Below are 25,089 nucleotides of genomic sequence, written 5' to 3'. Positions count from 1 at the left end.
CACATTTACTTACTGAAATTATTCTTTGCTGCTCTCATATCAGGGAAATCAGCAAATATATCCAGGATAGCTTAACCTATACTTCATAATCCTTTTTCTAGCAAAATACATGGGAAATTTGCCTCCATCTTCAAATAAGTCTAAATAATGTATCCACATTACTTTTTTTCAAGAGTATCTTGGTCAGTTTACCTCACAGTAATACATTTTGAAATTATTCTTTGTTGAAGGAAAAAGCAGTGTTTATTAGAGTTTGCATTTTTTTCACACTTTTTATAATCATGTGAGAGATCTTATCTATGGATACTTGAGCTACACAGAAGTCAGTGGACTTCCTTAATTTTTGATATGGTCTTTTAGGATGCTTAAATAACTTGAGGTGTAACAGGTTTAGTGATATTGCACATTATGATAGAATTACAAGTCACTATCAGCCATTGAATCAGAAAGAAGTAAATAATATGTGCAGATCTTTCATGTAATGAAAAATAATCTAGTTTGGTCACCCAAAGAAACATTCAGATGATTATCAGCCAATAAGTCTCAACTTATGACCATCAGCATTGAAATGCATATTGAGTGAACACACAATGCTCTATGACATGAAATAAATTTAATTACAAGGTATAATAAAAAAAAATACTAGATATAACTCTATGTTGTGTTCTATATAGAAGCTAATCAAAAGACCTAGTTGGAGATTCCCTGCTCATTGCAGTGGGGCTTGACAAGATGACCTTCAAGGGTCCCTTCCAACCCAAATTATTCTGTGCTATTTGCAACTCCATGGAAACCAGTGGAAAGTTAGCCATCTTCAACAAATTATTTCACACAACACTTGCATGGATACACACTTGGATGGTTACTTGATTTTATGGAGTTTTCTTTCTGAATGAAAAGAACTTGACTCAGAAGATATAGCAGAGCAGAAGTTGAAGAAACAAGTATTGAAGTTAAAGATACCACTTACTGGTCATTCCTACCTTTTGCTAAATATTTTGAAAAGCATTTGCTAGATGGAATCTAAGAGAGAGAATGGGCAGGTGAAGGTTTTTAAGATTGCATATATCTATTTTTTTGATCTAAACTGCTAGTTCTTTCACACAGTACAGTAATAAAGATTTATCCAAAATCAAGATACTTTTCCAGTGAAACTGTTAACAAGGATTTTCAGTGCTGCAAGCTCCTACTTGAAAAATTAATCTTCATTAAGTTAGGAAATGGTATATGGATTTTCCCTTTTTTTTTTACATTATGATATTTTGCATTATGTGAACTTTAGTCCAAAAATCTACTACAGCAATGCAAGCTATAATTATTATAATTTATTTGTATGACATATATTTGCTCTCTCTCAGGTTGTTTAATCTTTGACTTTCAAATGCCTGGTTTTATTTTAAAATAAGGCAAATACCAATATTTCTTAAATACTTATAGGTTAGCTAGAAGAATCTCCTATTCTGCAGCAGCATGGAATGAGTACATGTCTGTAGAAGTAATTGGGGGAAGAGGCTACTTCCCAGTTGCAGTTGTGTTAAGATTTTTTTTTTTTCATTCTCTCCCTGCAAGGCTAAATGCACAAGTGCATTTGGCAGTAAATGGCAAATTTATTTCATATTAGGAAAGCATTACATCAAGTGAAATGAATTGAATTTACTGTAGACAATTTTTTTAAAAAAGGAGGTTGAAAGCTGATCTTGTACAAGTATTTCTAGTTGCTAACAAGTAACACAAAGTTGTGTAAATAGCTAATATGAATCAACTTTTTAATAGCAATGAATCACTGTTATTCTTTTTTTCTATTGTAAGCATCCTTGCAAAGGCATGTTCGTATCTGTGTTGTCTAAATTTAAATATAGCATATAATTGCTGAGTGGTGCCAGGACTGAATAAAGAAAAAAACTAGGTTAATTGGAGTCTTACTTTTAAGGAATAATGCATTTCTGAAGGGATGGGTTTGCTTGATTTGTTGATTATAGCCACAAAAATGCAGTAGCCCTTGGTGAAACCACTCTGACTACCTGCTATGTAAAACCAGGAAGATCTTAAAATTAATTACTTTGCTGCTATGAATGATCTTAAATCCTCAAGTGGATTAAATTGGCTTGGTTCTGCAACTGCACTGGTTTATACCACCTGAAAATTTGAACTCATTATATGTTAAGCCAAATATTTTTTGCAATAATTTGTAAGTAAATCAAGATACAGTTTTGGCAAGCACTGATACCTTGTTAAGGCAAAATTGTGGCAGATAAGTGTCCTTTGGAGTTTACAGCAAAATTCCCACTAATTTAAACTTAGCTATGACTATGTCTTCACATCCTAAGGTAACCTAATATAAAGCATCTGAAGTTGAAGGCTAGTCTAATATTTGTAGGGATGTTCCAAGCCACCTGTATCTCTTAGTTTGGGCTGGAAGTTATATAATAATAATAATAATTCTTCCCATTACATTTCTAGTCCTTTTTAAAGCCAAAGCATTTTTCTGAGGTTACGTGTGGTTGTGATCCTTCTCAGAAACTGGTAATTCTGAGATAATGAAATTGAACTCAAAAAGGAGTATAGAGAATTTCACATACTATGGAAACAAAAGGGTTTTTTATTTTTCTCACAGTCAGAGTTTTCAAACATTTGTATTTTGACCTTTTGTTCTCTTCTGTGTTATACAGAAAATGGAAGCTCTCTGATGTAAAGCCTTGAATAGTTTTTTCCATACTTTGAATTACTGGTGTGTTAAAGAGGAATTCACTTTTCTCCATAAGCTGATCAAGAGCATTTAAAAGGGTTTAGCCTGAAGGCTAGTTAAGCTAAACATATAGTATGATGAAATGAGGTGTAGGTGCCCTTATAAGCTTCCTGTTCATAAAGGTAGTCTTGCCTTTGCTCTAAGCAACCTGGAAGAAAAGGAACTTGGTGTGTAAGAGAGCAAGACATGATAGCATACTGAGACAGTGCCAGACTTCTCAGATAATTTATCTCCTGGGTAAATCCTTTTCTTATTTAAGAAGTATGCATTGAAAGCAAGAAGTCTCTGTTAGCCTCTGCTGTGTGTGAGGGCTGGATAAACTTTGGATAGTACTTTATATGATCGAAGATTTTTGTATTCTTACCTGACTTGGGAATTTATCTTATTTTCCTGTAATATGATTTTCATTACCCGGACCTGAAATTTGAAAAGTAGATGGTAAAATTTTTAAAGTATTCAAGGGAACGTAATTTTGCTCACATAATATTTTTTAATTAGAAGTACCCTTATCTTTTGTGCAGAAAAAAAACCCCAAAACTAATAAATGAGTAAATGGCACATACGTTTTAGCAAGGGACACAATGTCAAGCTGGATTTTCAGACTTTACTCAATTGCTATGGTTTTGTCAATTTAAGTCAGACCACTAATTTTTTTAACATATTATTTTGTTTTTTTTTAAGTTTCTCCATTTCATTGACACAATGTGGAGTTTTTTGGAAGTTCCTACAGTTGTGATATTTTGTTTTATATAAAAGGATAATTTGAGAGGGGAAAGTATAGTTTGGAAATGACAGTGCCTTGAACAGCAATACAGTATAATGACTTGGGTCAATGTGCAGATGTAGTAAATCAATCTACTAGAAGTCTTGAAAGTCTCCCTTTTTATTGAAAGTCTCCCTATTTTATTTTCTCTAAAATAGCATAGCTCTTCACTGTTGATTATTTTGTTTTACTGAGATGCTAATCTCAGTTTGTCTTGCTGGAAGTAGAATGCATCCATTGCACTCAAGTTTCTGTAGGTTTTACTGGTGACGTAAGATCAGCATTTCACTCTTATTTCTGTCCTTACTGGCAATGCCTCACTTCAGTTTATTATCATTACAATTTTTGACTCTAGACCATTTCTCATAAAAAGATGAGTGTTTCAGGGTTTTGATAGCACTAAGTTAAGGAGCATCTGAAGGTTTTTATTGTCCAGGTTTTTATTGTCCACTAGTATATTTGGTGGTGCAAGAAGGATCCAAATTAGTTTTGCACAGCCTCTATGAGACAGATTTCAAATTCTCTTTGCCCCCTTTTCCTCACAACCCTTTCTGTGAGACAGATTTCAAATTCTCTGTGCCCCCTTTTCCTCACAACCCTTTTTCCCACAATCCAAATCCAAAATTCAGTGCTTTCCATCCAGAGCCTAAGCTCTGTTAGTCATGGTGGTGGTGCTCTGATTGTCTACAGTTTAAGTCAAACTTAGAACATTATGACTCAATTGAAATGTCTTGACAAAGGTCCCTTGTATAGCTAATCAACTTAATAAAAAAACCAAAATGAATCCCTTAAAACTCTTCCTTAAATATAAACTAGAGGTTGTTTTCTAATTCCATAGCCTACTACTGACTCAGCTCTTGTTTTGAACTATGGGTGTTCTTAAGCTAGTTTAACCTTGGCATTCAAGTAGTTAATATTTTCTCCTGAAAATCATACATGAGAGGAGTTTAACTCATCTGTTTATTTAATTTTTGTGTTACTTAAGAGAAACAAAAATATTCTAACTGCCCAATTTTCTTCCTATTGTAATGGCTTTATCGACTGTGTTTCTGATGGGATAATCCTGCACTGACCCTGAACAGTTTATGTTTTGTGGGGTGAAACTCATGATTTAAGGTACCGGGGAATTATGTGTGGATAAGTACAGTTTACTTTTGGTTGTTGGCAGTGTATCTTTTTCCAAAGTTAAAGGGAAATAGTCGGAAGCACTCAAACCACAATGATGCAACACCCAGAGCCAAACAGCCATCATATGAAGTGTCTCACTTCAAAGGCATCTGAAAAGAAAAGGAAAGTGATAGAGGCTTAACTGCTTTTCCTTTTGAGGTTCATTCTATCATGCAGTGATTCCACTTTTGACCATGACTGCATCAGATTTTATAAGGTGCCAGAGAATTTCTCAGCTGAAATACTGAGGTACCACCACTGCCCTACCTCATGTAGCTTAGTCTGTTTCCCCATAGTCCTTCATTTCCACCGTGTAGTCTGGTACAAACACCAAGTAGAAACTAATCTTACCTTATTTTGCATTCTTAAATATTTGAATGACTAAAGTTTTCTTTTTTTTAAAGGCATCAAATAAGGCATAATGGAAATTTTTAACACATGTCCTCTTTCCCATGAGCTTCAAATTGTTAGGTCAATTGCCATGTAACTGTGTCCACTGAACTGTGATTTAAAAGGATTATATTTTTATGATGTAACCAGATTTCTGGCTGCATGAGCTAATACTCAAAATACTCCTTTCTGCTATTGAATCTTAAAGCTCTGAGTAGTCATGCAAACACCTGAAGTTGCTAGGTGTTTTGAATGAGCCTGTAACTATTGCCCTGAGCTCTGTGCTTTTCTATTTACCAAGATGTATTTGGCAAAAAGGCTCTTTATGGAGCAGAACTACCTAAAAAAATGACTATGACCAGGAAATATTGGTTCAAATGTGGCGCGAACCTTCATGACAGTGATGGCAGAACTGAACAGATGTGTGGCGAGAAGATGGAGGGGACCTGCCTGGAGCATGGTGGGGTCTGCAGGGAAGACATGAGGCTCAGCAGTGAGGTACAACTCCCAGAGCTGGAAGTTCATGATTGATGCAGGGTGAAGCCCTGATAATCCAAAAGGAAATGGCTAATGACATTGTATGCCAGTTAGACACCCACAAGTCTGTGGGCCCAGATAGGGTGCAGCTGAGAGGAGTGAGAGAGCTAGCCAAAAGAGCTTCCCAAGTCACTTCCAGTCATTTACCAGCAGTCCTGGTTAACTAGAGAAGTCCCAGAATTATTAGAAGGTAGTGAGCAAAGGTAACACCCATCCACAAGAAGGGTTGAAAGGATGATCTGGGAAACTAAAGGCCTGTCATCCTGACCTTGGTAATGGGAAAAGTAATGGAAAATATCATCATGAGTGTCGTCATACAGCATGTGCAGGACAACCAGGGGATCAGGCCCAGCCAGTGGGGGTTTATGAAAGACAGGTCCTGCATGAGCACCTTAATCTTCTATGGAAGGAGACTTGCTTTAGAAGATAAGGGAAAAACTGTGGTTGTTGAATGGTTAGACTTCAGTAAAGGCTGTTACACCGTCTTCCACAACAATCTCCTGGAGAAATTGAGTCTTTTTTTGGCTTGAACAGAGGTACTTTTTACTGGGTTAAACACTGGCTGGATGGCTGGGCCAAGAAAATGGTAGAGAATGGAACTAAATCCAGTTGATGGCCAGTCACTACTGATATTCCCCACGATGCAGTATTGAGGTTGGTCTTGGTTTATATCTTTTATCAATTATTTGGATAAGGGGATTTAGTGCATCCTCAGTAAGTTTGCAGATAACACCAAATTAGATGGAAGTGTTTTTCTGCTGGAGGGTAGGAAAGCTCTGCGGAGAGATCTTGACAGGCTGGATCAGTGGGTGGAGGACAACCGCATGATGTTCAGTAAAGCAAAGTTCTGGGTACTGCACTTGTATTGCAACAACCCCATGCATCGATATAGGCTTGGGGAAAAGTGGCTTAAGACTGCTTAGCAGAAAGAGATTTGGGGTTGTTAGTTTACAGCTGGCCAGCTGTGTGCCTGGGTGGCCAAGAAGGCCAATGACATCTTCTCCTGTCTCAAGAATAGCATGTCCAGCAGGACTAGAGGAGTGATTTTCTCCCTGCACTCAGCACTGGTGACACCAGACCTCAATGCTCTATTCAGTACTGGGCCCCTCACAGCAAGGAAGACAGTGAGGTTTTGGAGGGTGTTCAGAGAAGGGCAGTGAAGCTGGTGAAGGGTCTGGAGCACAAGTCTTATGAGGAGCAGCTGAGGGAGCTGGGCGTGTTTAGCCTGGAGAACAGGAGGCTCAGGAGGGGAATCTCACTGCTCTCTAAAACTATCTGAAGGAGGTTTTAGCCATGGAGGGGCTAGTCTCTCGTCATGTCTCAAGTGAAAGGATGAGAGTACATGATCTTAAGTTGTGCCTTGGGAGGGTCAGGTTAGATATTAGAAAAAAATTTTCACTGAAACAGTTGTTAGGTATCGGAATAAATTGTCCAAGGATGTGATAAAGTCACTGTCTCTTAAAGTGTTCAAGGAGTGTCTGTATATGGCACTTGAGGTTTTGCTTCATGGGTGATTTAGGTTGGTGTTACGTTGATGGTTCTATTGGATAATTATAAAGATCTATTCCAACCTTGATGATTCTGTGCAGAGGTGTTCTGGAGGGCCATGCACACTCCTTGTCAGTCCCTTGGTGCTGGGGTAGGAAGGAGAATGGCAACTTCCCCTCCCAAAGCACTTGCTGTCTCTAGTGTGTGCAGCAGTGGCCTAGGGAGGGGGGAGGCAGCAATCCTCACCACTATATAGCTCTGTGGTTCAAGCAAGTGCTGGGGCCACTGCTATGGCTTCAGAGCAGCTGATCCTCCAAAGAGGACTCGGTGCCTTAAACCTACAATAGTTTACTTGTGCTTTTGGATTTAGTAACTTCAATATTATTACACCATTGTCTGGCTATATGAGCATATTTTAGTCTCCCAGTGGGAATTTTAGCTCCCGAGGGAGGAAGTCTTGCAAGTTATTTTTCAAGGCTCTGCAGACCACATTGATTTCCTATACACCCTCTTCTATTAATCTCCTCATCCTGATTTGATTTATAATTATCTGGCCACAGTTCTTCATACGGCTTTAATTTTGCCTCAATTTTTAATAGTTTCTTATTATAATGTATCTTCACACAAACTGCAGTAGAAATATTAATATTTGAAAAAAAATAATCTCAAGCACATAACCCAAGAACTACTTAATGTGCAAATTTGCCTATAAAAATTACAGTGAAAGCATTTGTGTTACTAGTAAAATGCCAGTGAAAGACACAACTGTTTCACAGCTAACAAAAGGAAAAAACTTGTTAATTAAAGGTGGTGCTACTGGCTCAGCAATAGCATTTCATTCATTGCTCTACTTCATATTAACCTATAATTTTATGTTTATTTAAAGGGGCTAAAAATAGAACTTATAAACACTGACTTCATTTGCTTCACAGCATTTGGCTATGTCAAAGAATATATATTCTGTTTCTCACCTCGCTTGTTGCTGTCCTCCTTTTCCAAACAAACCCATGTTAAAGGACAGCAGTCTTGCCTGCTGTTACTGTGAGCAATGGAACATCTCCAGGAGAACATGCCCAAAGGGAGAACGTTCTCCTGTATCTGGCTGGTTTCCCAGGAGGTTGTCTCACACCAGCTGTACAGTTACATTTAATCCCTAATATTATATTTACTCTCCTTCTATTTTTTTTTTATAATAGTAAAGAGGCAAAGAAGGAAATAAATTTATGTGAAATGTTTCAATGCAGAGATTAGCTTAATCAAGAAATCCAAAAGAAACTGCAAAACAGTACATTTTAAACATCTTTGTTTCTTTTAACAAGGTCTCTGCAGAAAATACATGTGAGTATTAAGAAAAATCAAGATACTTGCCCTCTTTTAAAGACAGTCTAAAGTTTACAGTGAAAATGCCACACACAGACCCTTTTAAAACAGCTCCAAGTACATTACTGTGGGATACTGAGGTAGTGTCTATGCCCAGTATAAAATCCTACAATGAGCAGAGTGAAACTTTGATCACACTGGAACCTAAAAGGAATTAAATAATTTGCCTCATTCAACAAACTTCGATGCTGTATTCTTAAAACTAAAAACTTCAATAAATGCTTTTAAAAAATCTTGAAATAATCTCTGTTATAGTGAAGGCATAGGAGAGGTATCTCATAATAATGCGGGGCAACTGAATTGTAGCTCTTGTGTCAGCAGTAGAAAAAACCCAAACACCAGCAGGAAGGTTGATATAGAATAGCCTCAGTGTTTTCTGCCAGAATGCCTGCAGTCATTATCATCTTGCAATCTGAAAGCTGTCAAGAAAAGCTCATATTAACTGAATGGAAAAGGTGAAAACATTTTAGTGTGCCAGGGCTGTAATCATAATGAAAAATGACACCTGAATCTTATCATGACAGTGAGTGGGAGTCATATAATAAGACACTATTTCCTCAAAGGCACATGGCATGGGGCTTCTCCTTTATAATCTGATAGAGTAAATTGCATAAAAAACATGCCATGGATTTGTAACACTGTTCCTTTCAAAATGGATCTCTTGTTTTGTTGTGTTTTCATACTTGGATACAAGTTCTCCTTGATTATGTGGCAGAAACAGCTCTCATGTTTAATCTCTGGACAGGGAAAAATAAATATTTTAATTTCAGATTGAATGTATATCTGGAGCTATATTTTCAAGAGGGAACAGTAATGGTTAGACATTTATTCTTTTTGTTTAATCACTTGGAGAAATGTTCCAGTTTTCAAATAAAATGAGCACGTCACAACTGTGAATTCAGTGGGATTTTCAATTCCCAGCAATTATGAAAATATCCTGTACTTACAATAAATCACCCTAGAAATTTTGTGTTTTTCATAAAACAGTGACTTTTTGAAATGCAGACTTACGAGGCTAGGGCTTGTGAAAAATTAAGCCAGCACAAGCCCTCCTACTTACTAACATTTTGAATAACTTAATGTGCAATACAGTAATAACATCAGTCATTACACAGCTGAATAATGACTGAAAGTGTCAAGCAGTAAGCCTAATTTACTTGTCAAGGAAAATGAACAAGATTTAGTCAAAATTGTTGACACTGATCTCACATCATTTAATATATTTTTCTGAAGAAATATTTTTGTTTTAGCCTCCAAATGGCTTTTTTTGTGTAAAATTTCCTCCTCAAGGACTTTCAGTTGTGGATGCCTAGAGGTTAATTCAAACAAGGAATAACATCACATATTTAAAAACACTGAGATAGTCTCATATGCACTACCATGCAGTATACTTAGCCTGCCACAAAAAAGAATTACTCTGTTTACTTCTTTTGAGAAAAAGGCTGTCTCTGATAATCAGAGTCCATTCAATGCTCATGTTATAGCTTATCTGAGACCAGTGGAACTGATCCCCAGTAGAAGAGTGTTGCACATCTCACTGAGGTTGACTTTATGTTACAAAGTAAAATATCATTATTGAACATAGTTTCTCACTGAGACTCAAAGGTAATGCCAGGTTTTGTCCCTCTTATCACAGTGGATCAAAGACATGATTAATTTCCCATGCTTTGTCTTGGTAAGGAAGTGCTGTAACCTTGGTGCAGCCACAGATAGAGGATGTAATTCCTGTTGTTGTATGGAGAACCTGCAACCAGAGATGAGCTTGGAAAGACTCCGCGCTTAATATTGTTAATTGTTTGCATCACAGCAGTTTATAGCTGTATAGTCTGGGATACCAGTGTTCTGGGCACTGCACAAATACACAGTAACAAGATGATGCCTGGAAAATTCACAGTTGAGCTGATTGCAAAGCCACTCGGACAATGGGTGGACAGATGCCATCAGCTGGAGAGGCAGTGAAAGTTCCTGCCAATTCCTCAAAGTGCTTCAGTCTGCCAGCATGTGTCACCTTCATTTCACACTGGCTGAGCTTAAGCCAGCTGGCTTTACTCCAGATCCTTCTTCGCATCAGGTATTTAAAATGCAGAAAATGCATTTTTCTGGGCTTATTGAAGAGATGTAGAGTAAATATTCTTGTTCACAGGGATGCAATTGTATATGATACTATCTCAGTGTTTTTCAAATACATGGTGTTATTCCTTGGTTAAGTACAGCTTATAGGCCTCCACAACTTAGAGCCCTCAAGAAAAAAATGAAATGGCCCCATACTAACATCTGGGAATTCTTTCAAAAAATTCAGAATGCCTCACAAGGTTCAGAAATTTGCTTTTCTGTAGCTCAGCAGGAGTGCTACTGTTTATAGATTCCTGATGTTAGCATATGGCAAAAATCCATGAATAATTTTGGGAAATAAATGAGTCACAAATTTTGCCCTTTGCATTTGTGAAGTTCTTGAATTTGCTTGCTATCTAGAAATGTTTTCTGGTAAAGATTTTTTTCTCTGTAAGTCATCCACAAGCAACTCATTGTTAATATCCCTAAAGTAAAATCCATGACCTGCTGAACCCTGACCCTGCAAACACTTACTTGCATTCTTCTTGTGATTAGTACAATTAAAATCAAGGAAACTTTTACATGTGGTTGTAAAGTTAAGCCCAGGCATAAGTGTCTGTAGGACAAAGGCTTAGGTTGTTCCATAACCCTTGATATTCTATGTGCTATGCAGTCTCTGATTGTTAAATGAGATACAGACAGTCAGAACCAGCGCAAAGTCAGGGGTTTTCAGTTCCAGGGTATTAGTCCTGTTCTCTAACTGGAGAGTTATAGAATGCATCCTTACGAGTCTATGATTTGGGTTCTTTGAGTACACAATCCAGATTTGCTAGTAGCAATCCAATTTAAAATTAGTTTTGGAACAAAGTTCAATGCTGACAAAGGTCATTGAATCAAATAAATTTAAGAAGCAGAGTGAGTATTTATCAGCTTTATTTATGGCTTCTTAATCACTACAGACCCTTCTGTGCTGTGAACTTTATAATGGGGAAAAGTACTGATAAGTGAATTCCTAGGCTTTGTAGCCAGCCACAGTTACAATGAAAAATGTCTACTAGAGCTGAGCAGCAGATTTTTTCACAGAAAATAAACCCAGAGTTTGAAAAATTCACCTGGCTCACTGAGGAGAAAAGCAGAATCTAGGAATAGCACTTGACTAACATATTCAGCTATATTGCTAGTAGTAGTAGTAGTTAGTATTTTGTCTACTATACATCTGGTGGTGAAAGGAATAGAGAGCTATGGATAAATATGGATTTAACTCATAAATTGCATTTGGAATTTGGCTTTCCAATCTCACTTGCTATTATTGCTGTGTCTCTCATTTTCACCAAGCAGGAAGGCATTGTAAAGAACTCCATTAGTTGTGCACCTATGGGTGCATCTAAATATAATCATCAATCACCAATAATGAACAGAGTTACTTTTTCATGTATGCTGGAAATAAATATTCAGATCATAATTTCAGTTTAGAGAAGTAATATATAAATGGTCACAAAACGGTATTTCTGAACCAATGAAAATAAAAGATTGCTGTTTTTTCATTACGCTATTTAGTACATATTTCTACCCTTAGAAATTTTTCAGTATATGTGGTGCTTGTCCCTTAGGCTTTGAAAACAGAAAGTCAATTTGGAATTATTTAGAGAAGGATTTTATTACTTAGAATTTTTGTGTTTCTCTGAGATCTGTATAGCTGAATTCACACTATAAAAGAAAGAGCTGGAAGGATACAAAATATTCCTAATAAAATGTTTGTAAACTCTCTGAAATATTTGTACAAGAGAGTTTTGGATTCTTTTTCCCAAAATAACATGTACTTGTGCAGGGTTTAGGAAGGTGCATTAGAGTGTAATAATTTCTTCTGGTGATTTTGGAATTATGTGTGCTAGTAATTTCATCACCCAGGAATAATGTGTTTCTGATTTATGTAGATTAAAAGTGTTTATATGATAGCTAACATAGCCCTTAATTTAAATCTGTATTTATACTAAAATTCACATTTACAAACAGAGATCTTCTTATGCCTCTCAACTCACACTCCTAGGAAAGGATCATAAACAGGTTCTACTTGCAAATGTATTCCATATATATTCTCAGTAGTTTTCTCATGTTTTGAAATTAATCAAAGCCATTCTGCAAGCTGTATCCTATCTCTGCTGTTTGTAATGAATTACTGTGATGCATCTTAGAGAAAGAAATCATAGTTTTACTTAGCCTCACTCAAGTTGCAAATATAAGAACAGTGATTTTGCTATGAGAAATTTGAAAATCATTGTGTCTTTGTATTAAGAACAGAAAAAGTAAATGCATGTTTTGCCAATATTTTCAATAGTTGATATAATCCAGATGATTATATAGACAACTTCTTGAAAGTAGGTTTGTAGTTGTATGCTTGGCAGTTACTTGCTCTAAAGAAGAAGTTTATTTTATTTAATCTCATAAACTGTTGTTCAAATTCTGCTTCTAATTCATTACTTTAAATTGAAAATAGTCTCACTGTAACGAGTTCTCTTAGGGTGTAAAATTATATAAAGGAAACCAATAACAAGGGCAGGATACCTACAAAGAGCTCACAAAAGAGACCTCTGATACTAGTATTTTTCTTGCTTTTTATTTCACAGAAGGAAAATCAGTGGCAAGTATCATTAGAAGGTTTCAAGGAGTGTCAGTATTTTGATCCAAGTATCTCTTGTGAATACTGACATATTATGGGGAGGGATGCTGGGATCTGGAGGGAAGATGTCACATCCTCTTCTCTCTAAATGTCACAGCTCTCCTGCTCTGTAGAGACAGCTCAAACTCCAGATTCCAGTGGGGCTGCAGGACGTGAGGCTGGGCTGACACCATCTGTGTGCACCACTGTGCCAAGATGACTTGAGACTTCCATGGAGTACTCCCATGCTCCTTGCACACATGGAAGAGGCCAGCTTGCACAGGCATGAGTCTGGGCTGGGGGTGAGATGTGATGAATGAGCTCTTTTTGTATTTTCCTGTCAGTGAGACTTAGCAGGGGTTTTGAACTATTCCCCTACCAGAAGTGGGATGAGCTGCTCTGACCAGCCCATTTGCCTGTAAGCACATGTATGTGCCTTCATTTTTTTTACTTAGAGCTGGTTCTGTGACACATTTCTCTGACAGAGAAGAGTCACTCTGCTGTGTCAGTGAGCTCAGCAGCCTCAGATGATGTTTGGTTCACTGCATGTACAATGTGACTCCTTGAGCATACCCACACTCTCCACTTCTCAATGATTTCTATGTGTTTGAAAGCTACTGAGTGGTGGGTTACCATGTACAGCACTAGAAATCGCCACACTTTTCAGCACTTTGCACACTTATCTTTCAGATCTGTCCTGCATACCTATTAAAAAATTGGAATATACTTAAGCATGAGAGAACATTTATTTTACAGCCCTTAAAACTGTGTCTCAGCATCTTTTGTCTTAGAAAAGCAGGAAGATTGCTTCAGAAAAAAATGTGATTGATGCTTTTATGCTATATATATATCAAAGGACTACTTTCTTTACACAATATGAGATATTTTACAGATGGAAAGCCAGGACATTTAGTTAATTAGGAGCTCTTGGTAAATATCTCCCTTCTTCCTTAGTAGTTCAGCTGGATCCAAGTTTTCCTATCAGCTTTGTGCAGAGCATAGTTCATCATAACTGGGACACCAGATGTACTGTAGAAGTTAGGGTCATCCAAACTTCATAAACAACACCAACTGGGAGTTCATGCTCTAGGTGTTATTGACATTACCATATCAATTTGAACCAAAGTAATGGATAAAAATAATTAATATTAGATATATAATTTTAATGTCAAATTTTGAAAGGAATGATTATTCTCTGAATTTAGTCTGGTTCCTACTGAATCAAAGGAAGCTAGTCTCCTTTTTATAAAAATACTTTGTTCTCTGAATTCCTTAAGTTTTACTAATATTTTCATGAAACTTTCCTATGCAAGCTGGACTACATTTAATGGTTTTTTTTTTTTTTTTTTTTTGCAAACATTAAAATGCCAATCTGTTATGAGCTGTTTGAAATCATGTTTTCTATTTCAACTGCCCACTTGCTTGGACACAATGCTGATTTCATCATTTGTCTCCTCTGTTTCTTTTACCCTTGTTTTTCATTCTTGATTAAAAAAATGAGAGCAAAGAGAGCTACAACATCTGTGTCTCACATGTTTACAAGTCCATTTCATTAGATCTATGAACTGTCCAGGATTTATGTGTAGCATTTTATTCACTAGGTGTAACTGTCAATAGGAAAAGTTTACTCTAATAGGGATTACACAAAAAAAAAAAAAAATCGCTTACTTGAACTTCCTATAAAAAATTGATTTCTTTAAACAGGTATTTTGATCCCTGCATTAACAAGGTACACAATTCTCTTGGAGCCAAAGTCATAGTTCCAGGCATGCATCACACAGGGTTATTGCAAACTTGGCAACTAAATCGAGGGAGGAGATTAATGTGCAGTGTGGTGGCTGGACATGTAAGGTCCAGGAATCGGGCTTTAATTTAGAGTTCCCAGTCTGGCTGGGTAAAAAAGAAGGTTCACTGCTGTGGTGCTGGCATTTCCGATGTTTAGAAAAACAGGGCTTGCTCTTCATCATGAGTTGTTTTTACTTTTGAAGTTCATTAATTTCCCTGACATAGGCAGGTGGCTTGGTTAAAGTAGCATTATTTGGGAAAGCACAGTTCTTCTGTGAGAGTGAAAACTATATGGTTTATTCTACAGTGGAACCTTATTTTGTCAAATTCCTTAGCTGCTTGAGATTTAAGCTTGGAGGCTTAGCTAAGCGTTGGGGTGAATGCTTCTTCCTATCTGGCTGTAGGGCAGCTTGCAGACAGGCTTCACTTGATAGTCACTTTGTGTGGAAGGCAGCGAGGGAAGGAGGAATGCGAATAGATATAAACTGCTCTGATTCTTTACAATCCACTCAAGGAAATCTGCCCAAGAAGCAGGTCAGAAAACTCTGGTTTAATATGAAAGGAGAGGCACGCATTTCTTATCATAAAATTATTATGAATTAATCTATCAAACCTGAACTCTTCATTTGAAATCAAATGTGGTTGTCTGGAGGGGGAGTGAAAAAAAAACAGACCCACTGGATCATACTCTAATTGTAATTATATAGGTGATATACAAAAGGTGAACTCATTGTGGGCTACAGTGAATGTCCTGATGCTGAAGTTTTTCCTTTTTGTACAATGAATTTCAGAAGATGTTCAACTTCTGAAAGAGAAGAGAAGGGTAGAAAAAGAAGGGTACCTTCTATGCCCTATGTCTTAGAACTCATAGGTCAGCTAATGTTTTCAGTCCTAACATTAGGAAAGGAATACATTTTTTTTAAAGTGTTTCTTTGCAAATAAATTTTATAATTTTTTATTAAAGTTAGGATTCATACCATGTGCACAGGCTCAAGTCAAGCTCCCTCACACAGATTTTTTTTCTCTCTCAGATGTTTAGCTTCAGAACTTTCACTTAGTAATATTTTTAATTTGGAGACAGAAATTAATTGGGTTAATTTTCTTGTTGCCAACCCAAAATTTGTACTTCAACAGCAGAAGACTAATTCTCTAAGCCTAAGTTTTCTTCTTAGTCATTTATCTCTGTTTACAGATAAAGCAGAACACTGTAATACAGGGCAGATAAAACAAGGACATTCTATACTCATTATATTTTCAGTAGAGGCAAGAGATAAATGCCTGTCATAAAAGAAAAGCAATTTATTCTTGAAATGGTCTTTAATAGCTAGGCATTTATATTCTTCTTCATGGTTTTATGGTAACCATTTCCAAATGTATCAGCATAATTAATGGAATCTCTCAAGTACTTGAGAGATGAAAAGTGATCCTTTTTATGCAGAAAAAAACCCAGAAAACAGACTAAATAAAATTCACTAAAAAATTATTATAAAATTTGAATTTGGAACTCCCTTTCTTTCCCCTTGTCTTGATAGATGTTTTTATCTTCAAACATTAATGAAATTCATGGATCAAATAGATTCTGCTCCATCTGAACAACCCAAGATACACTTGATATTATAGACAAACCTAGGTGTTTTACTATAGTTTGTTAATGTTTTTGAAGTTACTGTGTGAGTTCCCTTTCTGTTCAAAATTTAGACAATTGAGTGAAACCTTTCATATTAACATAAAAAGAAAAATAAAAGACAAATTAAGGTTGTGCTCTGTGTTGTCAGTGGAAATTGTCAGGTTGAGATAGAACCACTGGAGTGCCCTATGCTTCTTGTTGCCCCTGTAAATAATGGTTCTTTTTTTTTCACTCTTTTCCATGACATCTGAATATTTGATTCCCTCCAGCTGCCCAATTTTTTCCACTGTGCTCTGGATTCAACTTTATACCACTGAAATTTGTAGTTTCTACTGTTTTAATGTCCTCTAAGTTAAATACTTAAACTGAATAATATATTAAATGCTCAGTTTTAAATTGAATGGATTGAAAGTTGGAAAATAAAATCCAACAGACTTCATGTGTTTTTATATCAAACAACAGGCTTCTCTTTTGTATTTGCTGAAAAAAGTTTTAAGCAGTAGCTTATCCTATGGAAGAATGATAAAGTGCTGCTTAAACATCCATTCACACAACTCTGTTGTTTGGTGAGGGGAAAAGCCCTTAAAACCAAAATATTCAAGGCAAAAACCTTTTTACTGAGAATTTGACTCTTCAGATTATGAAGAGCAGTGCCTTTGTCCAGCAAAGCACTGAAGTCCATGTTTTTCTTTAAGCTCATGAATTCATTTGATCTAGTGAAAAGACTGTGTTGACACACTTACCAGGCTTTTTGGAAGATGCTTTTTGGAAATGGTTGCATTTCTTTATGCCATGCAGGATGAAGCCCTGACTTAAAGAACATGCTGTCCAGTTCTGATGCTGTTGTTATTCTGCTGAAGAAAATGTTTTAGTGTAGCAATTGGAATTGTTTCTGACATTTTCTTTGTTCTGAGGGCTTGCTCACAGCAAAAGGAACCCTTCTGTGGACACACAATAGCTTGATGATTAGAGTACTCAGCTGAAGAGGAAAGAACATAGGTTCAAATTCTTGATCTAAACCAGACAGAGCAGGGAATTGAACCTAACTCTCTAGTGTCAGAGATTAGGGTATTCCACTGGGATAACAGCAAGCCAGGTTTCAACTCCCTGCTCTGTCTGGTTTGGATCAGGGAGTTGAACCTCAGTCTCTTCCATCTCAGCTGCGTGCCCTCATCACCAAGCTATTTGGACAAGATGGGATAGGGTGTTTTGCCCTTAAAAAAAAAAAAAAAAAAGGCATTAAAAAAAGAATTTTGCACCAGAGTAAAATATAAACTACCCAATCCTGACTATTTCTACATGATGGAATTGCTGTTTCCTGGCCAGGCTGAGAGAGAGCTACTTTGTTGTCACATACTGAGAGTGCCAGAAATAATAGGAAGATATAAAACCCTTCTGTCCCTGCAAATGCAGCTAAAGATGCAGAGATTCTGCCCTGTTATCCACATGGCTTTGGAAGAAGCAGAGAAAACAAAACCACCAGAAGCCAGTTCATGTGAATTCCAGAGCTATCTCAGTGAATCACAGTTCTATTTGGAGGAGAATGGTGGAAGAAGATTAATATTCTGTCAGTGCTGTTGGAGGTGTCTGTGTCAGCACACAGGCTGTGAGTTTGCTTGGAACTTCAAGCAGCCTTTTTCTCCACTGGTTTCCATGTCTCTCTTCTCTCCCTTGATTTTCTATCTGATTCTCTCCAGTTTCCATGTCTTTCTCCTCCTTTCACTGCCCTTACCGTATATTCATGTACTTTTCACAGAAATTGTTCAGGCCTAAGCTCTAGTCTTTGCAATGGCACACATAATTGAAACTTGTAAAATCCTCTGCAAATGTGCTTCTATCAGTTGGTAGAAATGGATAGGTTGTAACTGTTTGCCTTTTTCTTATAATCCATACATACATGTTGAATATCTTGATCTAATCCTAGGCATTTTTAAAGGTTTACGTATTTGTTTTTTTTTTTTTTCCTGATCATTACATACTATTTTGGCTCCTGGTTTCAACCAGCAGTATAACACCAAGTGATTTTTGACAATCTAGCATGTGAACCCTTTTTTAGTCATCTGCATAGGGGGGCTTGTTTACCTTAGTCGTGTGAAGCTCAGAGACTGAAAGTCTGTATGTCTTGGAATTCGGGTATCTGTAAGTACAGAGCATGGACTCCTAGCTTTGAATAAGTTTTTTCCATTCATTCACTTGTAGTGGCAAATGACCACCACATACTACATCAGCATTAGAGGATGCATATACTAAAGAATTATTTGTTAGAATAAAAGTTAGAATGGAAATGTGGGGTATATGAATGACAGAGTCATTATTTCAGTTACCTTCATCAACAGGCAAGCACTGCTGCAAAATGCATGGCTGAAAACCATGCCCAAGAAGGACTCAGTTTTGCTGGGTCTGAGCATTTGGGATGCTGCTGTTGTAGACTTAGATCGAATTTTCCCCTATCCTCTTCAATACCCAGGGCACAAAGTTATAAAGCAATGTCTTGTTTCCATCTCTCTCCATTCACTCAGCAGCACAGAGTAAGACACCTGAGAACCTCGCTTGTGTGTTTTTATTGCTGTGTTATCAACAAATGAGATTCCATTACCTGCTCCATAAACTGTACACACATACACTGCCATAACTGTCTACACTGGCTCAGTCTTGCCGCACGACATGCCATGTCAGCCTGTGTATAAAATAGGGTCATGTTTGTTTGTAGACCATGCCTGATGTCTGGAGGAGATGATAGAATATTTCTCCCTCTCTCTTTTTTTTTCCTGTAGAGTCCCATGTCAATAAACCTGACTGTTTTTCACATTTCAATAACGTCTCTCCTCAGCCCTTTTGGATATTGCCTGTTTGTTTGTACCAAGAGCCAGTTGACTCTGAGGAACCTGGTTGGCATTACATTTTATGATATCTGCTGAAGTTGACAGGACTTTTGTGCTTCTGCACAAAAGCAAGGAAATCCAGTCCTTGGCATGGCTGCAGGATATCCTTAGTTGAGTACCTGCCTGAATGCTGGACATGCCTCAGGGTCTGAGGTGTTCGAATGACCCTAAGATTGTAAAAGACCTTGTTTCCTAGCCCATGCAGCCAAAGAAGGAGTCTGAAATGCATAGGATCAGCTTCTCTAGGTTGTTTATTTTTCCTTACCTATTACATTCTTTCTCTGACCTGCTGAGCTCCATCTAGCAAGTTGGCCATGGCATTCTGCGTGTCGCCTTGGGTGGTGTTAACACTTATATCAAAAATTATGTGTAGTATGTTTACAATATTGTGCCAATACCTATCATCTATCTTAGACAGTGTGTCTCCACCTTAAACCATAGAAAAGTGCCACCATCACACCAAGACATGGAGGACAAGAAGAAGCAGAAGAAGGCTAGGACATGCCCAAATCCCTCCATCTTGACCCGCTGAATTCTCATCTAAAAAATCCCAAAATTCTACTTTTTCACCCTGTGTTATCCAAATATCATACTACTCAAACCCTTGTGGCTTGTAATTCCTCGTACAAAGTTGGCAGCTTTTTCCATGGGCTAAAATCGAAGCCACAGGTGTTTTTGACTTCATGCCAAGGTCTTCAAGCCCCCTGCCAGGGTCTTGAGACAGCCAGGGCAGCCAGAGGGATGTCCCAGACTCTGACAGACATGCACAGGGGAATCAGGCCACTCTGTACCCAATGAAACTCACCTGCAGTGTAGTGGTTCGGTGTCCTCATAATCCTGAATGGAGTGTTATCATGGCATTGGATCTTCCTGCTGTAAAGTGACCCAAGGCACTTTGTAATCAAACTGCACACTGTAAACTGTTTTACATGAAGTCAGCTGCATTGCATCCTTCCTGGCAGACACTTTAGAACCATAATTACATTAATCTCCATCCTTAATTTATTCCATTGTTCGTCTGTCATTGCAGGATCTCTGCTACCAAGTAGGATGTGTTCATTTCCTCAGTGTTTACTGTAAATTGCAAATTAAGTGTGGCATGGTTAACTCTCAATTGCCTGCTTTTTGTGGGATTAAATCCAGTTCATCATTACTTGAGCATTTAATTTATTATTGTTTAATGAGGTACACAGTACTACATTTGACTTGGAGGATCTTTTCCAAACAGAGGTCTATTTGCAAAGAAAGCTGGTTTGAGAACCTGCTGTAGCTACAGAGACCTCTGTCAACCCTGGAGAAGTGAGCTGGGTAATGTTGAATTAGGAGTGGACCATCATCTTTAATTTAAATAAATAGTGTCTGATTATTAAAGCCTGGGCCTATTCAGTCTGTCATAGTCTGCCCACCTCCTTCAGCAGGATCTACAGGAATTTAATTATTTTGTAATTTCATACCTTGTAAGAGTTTTATATTGAGGAATTGTAAGTTGTATTTATGTTTTTTGTATTAGTCATCTTACAGCTTTTTGTCCAGCAAAGGATGAACCACTGAGATTCAAAATTATATTTCCAGAGGAAATCCATCATGTTTAATGGAAAGTGTCCAGAAAGGTAACACAGATCCCAAAATAAAAACTGCATAAAGAAAAAGGGAGATTTTGTGATGCCAGGTTTCCAAGAACTATTTCATTCCATAGTGTTCAAGTAATGCTTCAGTGGTACTTCTTGACTCTTGTTTCACTTCAGTTACTTCCAGGATTTCTATTTTATAAACCTCTTTTAATCACTTCTGTAAAAATCCATTCTGATTCGATCAATTCAGTATATAGTTAATGTTCCAAAAATAGCCATGCCTGCCTGCCATTAATTCTAGCCTGGATATCCAGTTTCTAAATCTGTCACTTGCCAGTTATGGAAGGGAGGGTGAAAAAAGTAATCAGGTAAAACTGGTGAAAATTTGTCTCTTAATCCAAGTTCAGTACTTACACATATAAGCAAAATAAAGCAAGGGTAAAGACTGATATTTTATGTGACTGCTTGCAATATTGTTAGATCTTCTTCCTCCTTTCTGCTCCTCCCTTCCTCATCTTTTTTTTCCATCTTATCCTTTACCATGCAACAATATGCTTTGTGCCCTGGTAGCACTTAGTTTTGCTTTTGGTGGTTCTGCCACTGCTTTTATTTCCAGATTCAAAAGACACCAAGTCACTGCATCTGTGAAATATTCCATTTGTGTGCCACAGGTTGGCATTGCACTTTACCATCTCCATTTGTTCTTTTCTAAAAACAAAACAAAACAAAACAACCACCAAAACAATGAATGTTCAGTGTTTCAAAGGTGTATTTGAGAAGATCTAACATGTACAAAATGGTATCTCTATGTAGAGTGCTAATCTACCATCTCCATCCATCCTATGTTACGTATGATTGCACAAGACTCACACACGGGCATGAAGGTACCACTCTGTGCACAGGGACTCTTCGAAAATTGCTCTAATAGGAATATGAGCTGCTGGCCCAACAGCTCTGAATTTCCTTCTTCTGATTTAATGACCACTGGTTCTTAGCATCTGAATAAAGACATTTTTTGTGGCTTTAGAGGATAGTAGGTGCTTTGAGGATTTTCAGCTTATGCTTCCAGTGGTAAAATCTCAGCAAAACTCAGCCAGAAAAGTTAAAATCAACATCAGTTTGTAGAAAAGACTGTTTTTCATTAAGGTTTCCAAGGAGCAGGCTGCTTAGATTAATTAAGTAATGTAAAAAACATCCCCACTAAGCCAGGCCCCCTTAGTTCAATTTTTCCATCAAGAGACCAGAATTATGCACCTTATTTCTGAGGTCACTTCCATAATTACAACAACATACATTCTTTGTAATAGCTTTTCCTTTTTAATGGATATTTAAATGGAGATAATTAAATATGTTTTCTTTCATAGCCTTCTCCTGAGAGGAAATATAACAACATGATGAAAATACAAGTAAATAGGAAGTAATAAATGTCTACTAAAAATAACTGTATTTTTACTGTCTAAGCAGTATTTATTGCTAATTGTTAAGACTCTCAGAGTGATAATGGGGAGATGCAGATGCCCGTCATACTATATAAAACTGGATTCCAAAATATTTCAGTTTAATAAGCTATTCTTAAAAGTGTTACTGCAGTCAGACATACCGGCTGCTTATCTCAAGTCCAGGCAGTCATGAAATATGGTGTAGCAGAAGTATAATATTTTGAAAATCAGATCTAGTTGCTTTTCTCTTTTACACACTTTTGGGTACCTTTCTAATTTTTAAACTTCTCTCTGTGTCCTAATCAGTGGGAAGAGAATGTTTAAGAACAGCAAATAAGATCCAAAGACTTTCTCAAGTTTGCTGTTGATTTTTTGGCTGGATGGCCTCTGAAAGGATTACCATGTTTCAACTGATTCATCACTCCGAGTTGTCACAGTGACATCTCAGAGCTGTTAGCAGCAAGAAATTCACTTCTCAAAAGCCTTTAATGGAAGGAAAAACAAACTAAAAAGTGGTAATCAGAAGTTAGCCATTTCACATTGCGGTCTTATGCTTTGATGATCTGACCTAATTTTCTTTTTCTTGTTTAGTAATAATAGTACAGGAACTGAAATAAGTGTAATGGGCTGTCTTTCCTATCAACAAATGCCTTAGTCTTTGTTACTCAATTGCCTGCAAAAGCTGCTTATAGGATCTTGTGTTTCTGTTATGAATATTATCCCTTCTTTCTTCCACATTTACCCAAAGAATTAGTAGTTAGAGCCTAAATCTATCTGTAAAACAGACACATATAGAATTAATCACAAGCTTTTTAACATGACCAGGGAATAGAAGTTATCCGTCTGGACTTCCTTGGTTAATAGGGAAGAAGTGAAACATTTTAAGGGAGATTCTCTTCTATTCTAAAAAAAACCCAAACCTCAGGTAGTTGGGATGAATGCCTTCTGAATAGGTTCCTTTATACTGAGCTTAAATAACTATTGTGGGTGAGACATCTCATTTCAGCAGGCTCAAGTTCAACAAATCCCCCTCAACAAACTTTGGTATGATATGAATGTCTAGGGTGAAGGGTAGGGCTTTGGGAGAGCATCCTTTGTTAACTCTTTAGTTAACAAAGAGTTAACTAAACATCCTGTTTTAATTTCAAGAACAGAGTTCTGTTCTTGAAATTAGAACAGAAAGATAATTTTTAAATAGTAACAACAAATTAAATACATGTTAAGAACTGAAATCTGCTTCCTACACTTGTCGAGAAATAATACTTCTTTCCTGTAAGACATGGAGATCTGGGGCTACAAAAGCAATGGATCAGTAGCCCCCTACAGCTAATATCCATTGTATTCTATTTACTTATTTTTGAAATTTGAGTAAGGACATATGAAAGAAAATTGTTCTCTGAGCTTAACTTAATTCTTTTAAATTGTATGAGTATTTAAGAGAAAAAAAAATTATAAAAAAATTGCAATACCTGAGGGGTGTTAACAAGGAGAGGTAATAATGTCCTTAAGGCTTCAAGATAGGAAGTAGATAGTTTTTGTCTGTGAGAAGTTACCAGAAGTTGCAGTGAGGGAAAAACTGAAATGAGGCATAAAGTCACGGAATCAGAGAATTCTTAAGGCTGTAAAAGACCTCTAAGGTCATCAAGTCCATATGTTAAATAAAACTATAAAGGCAGTGACTTTTTCAGTGAGATATGATTTGAAACCATGATTTTTAGTAATTAGTAGAGTAACAAATTTCACTTTCCAGGCTCATATTTTGAAGGATTTTTTTTTTTTGAAAGGGAGTCAGGAAGAGATCAGGAAGTCCTCCAAGAAATGAGGAGACCCCTCAGCATGTCTAGACAAACACAAACTTGTGGTTCACATGGATCAACAGAAATAAACTGTACATATATATGTGCGTATAGAATAAATGTCCAAGAAAAAATGTTTTTGTTTTATTGTCTATTCTCCCAAGATAACCAGTAGCACTGAAAATTTTTGTTAAATTATTTTCTTCTGTACAATACTGTGTTTCAGTGAAATCAAAGGTACAAATGAAACATAAATAGTTCTGGTCATTCTGCTTTTTGGCAGACAAAAAACCTACCTGGAATCTTTAGAAGTATTTCAGTGGTAATTGTATTTGAGTGTACTACTAAGCTTTATGTTCATATTAGCAAACAGGGAATAAAAAAGAAACTTTATATTTGCTCATTGGAAGTTGTCATGCCTTTAATAACTTGAATGACTGACTCCTTTCTTGCAAGAAGATTAATGTACAATCCCTTTTAAGGTGGCAAATCTTGTGTTTTGGATTCCCATTTTTACAAAAGTGAACAAAATGCTCTTCTAGCCATGACTTCAGATACATTGTAAAAGATAATCTTCCAAGACTGACAGTAGTAGATTATTATCAATCAAGTAGGGAGCTCCAAAGCAGTAGGGTGCATATTTTAGGATGTTTATGGAAAACCTCCCCACAGATCTAAGTTCAAAAATTCATTCTCAGTGCTAAAATTCGTTATATGTATAGAGAGATGTGTATATATGAGAGATGTAATGCATAATGATGATTCTCCAATTTCCTTTATATTATAGCTGATGTGAGGTGTTTGTGTATT

The 25,089-nt window shown here is 36.8% G+C and overlaps 1 protein-coding gene across 11 annotated transcripts in view; it reads left to right on the top strand.

The window, feature by feature from the left end:
• Positions 1–25,089, top strand: part of SMOC2 (SPARC related modular calcium binding 2) — a 136,591-nt gene that overhangs the window by 100,375 nt on the left and 11,127 nt on the right. The gene's annotated exons all lie outside the window — the stretch shown is intronic.

This window comes from Lonchura striata, chromosome 3, assembly GCF_050655825.1.
Source record: "Lonchura striata isolate lonStrDom1 chromosome 3, ASM5065582v1, whole genome shotgun sequence".
Classification (NCBI taxonomy): domain Eukaryota; kingdom Metazoa; phylum Chordata; class Aves; order Passeriformes; family Estrildidae; genus Lonchura; species Lonchura striata.
This window is presented reverse-complemented; position numbering and strand designations above follow the sequence as displayed.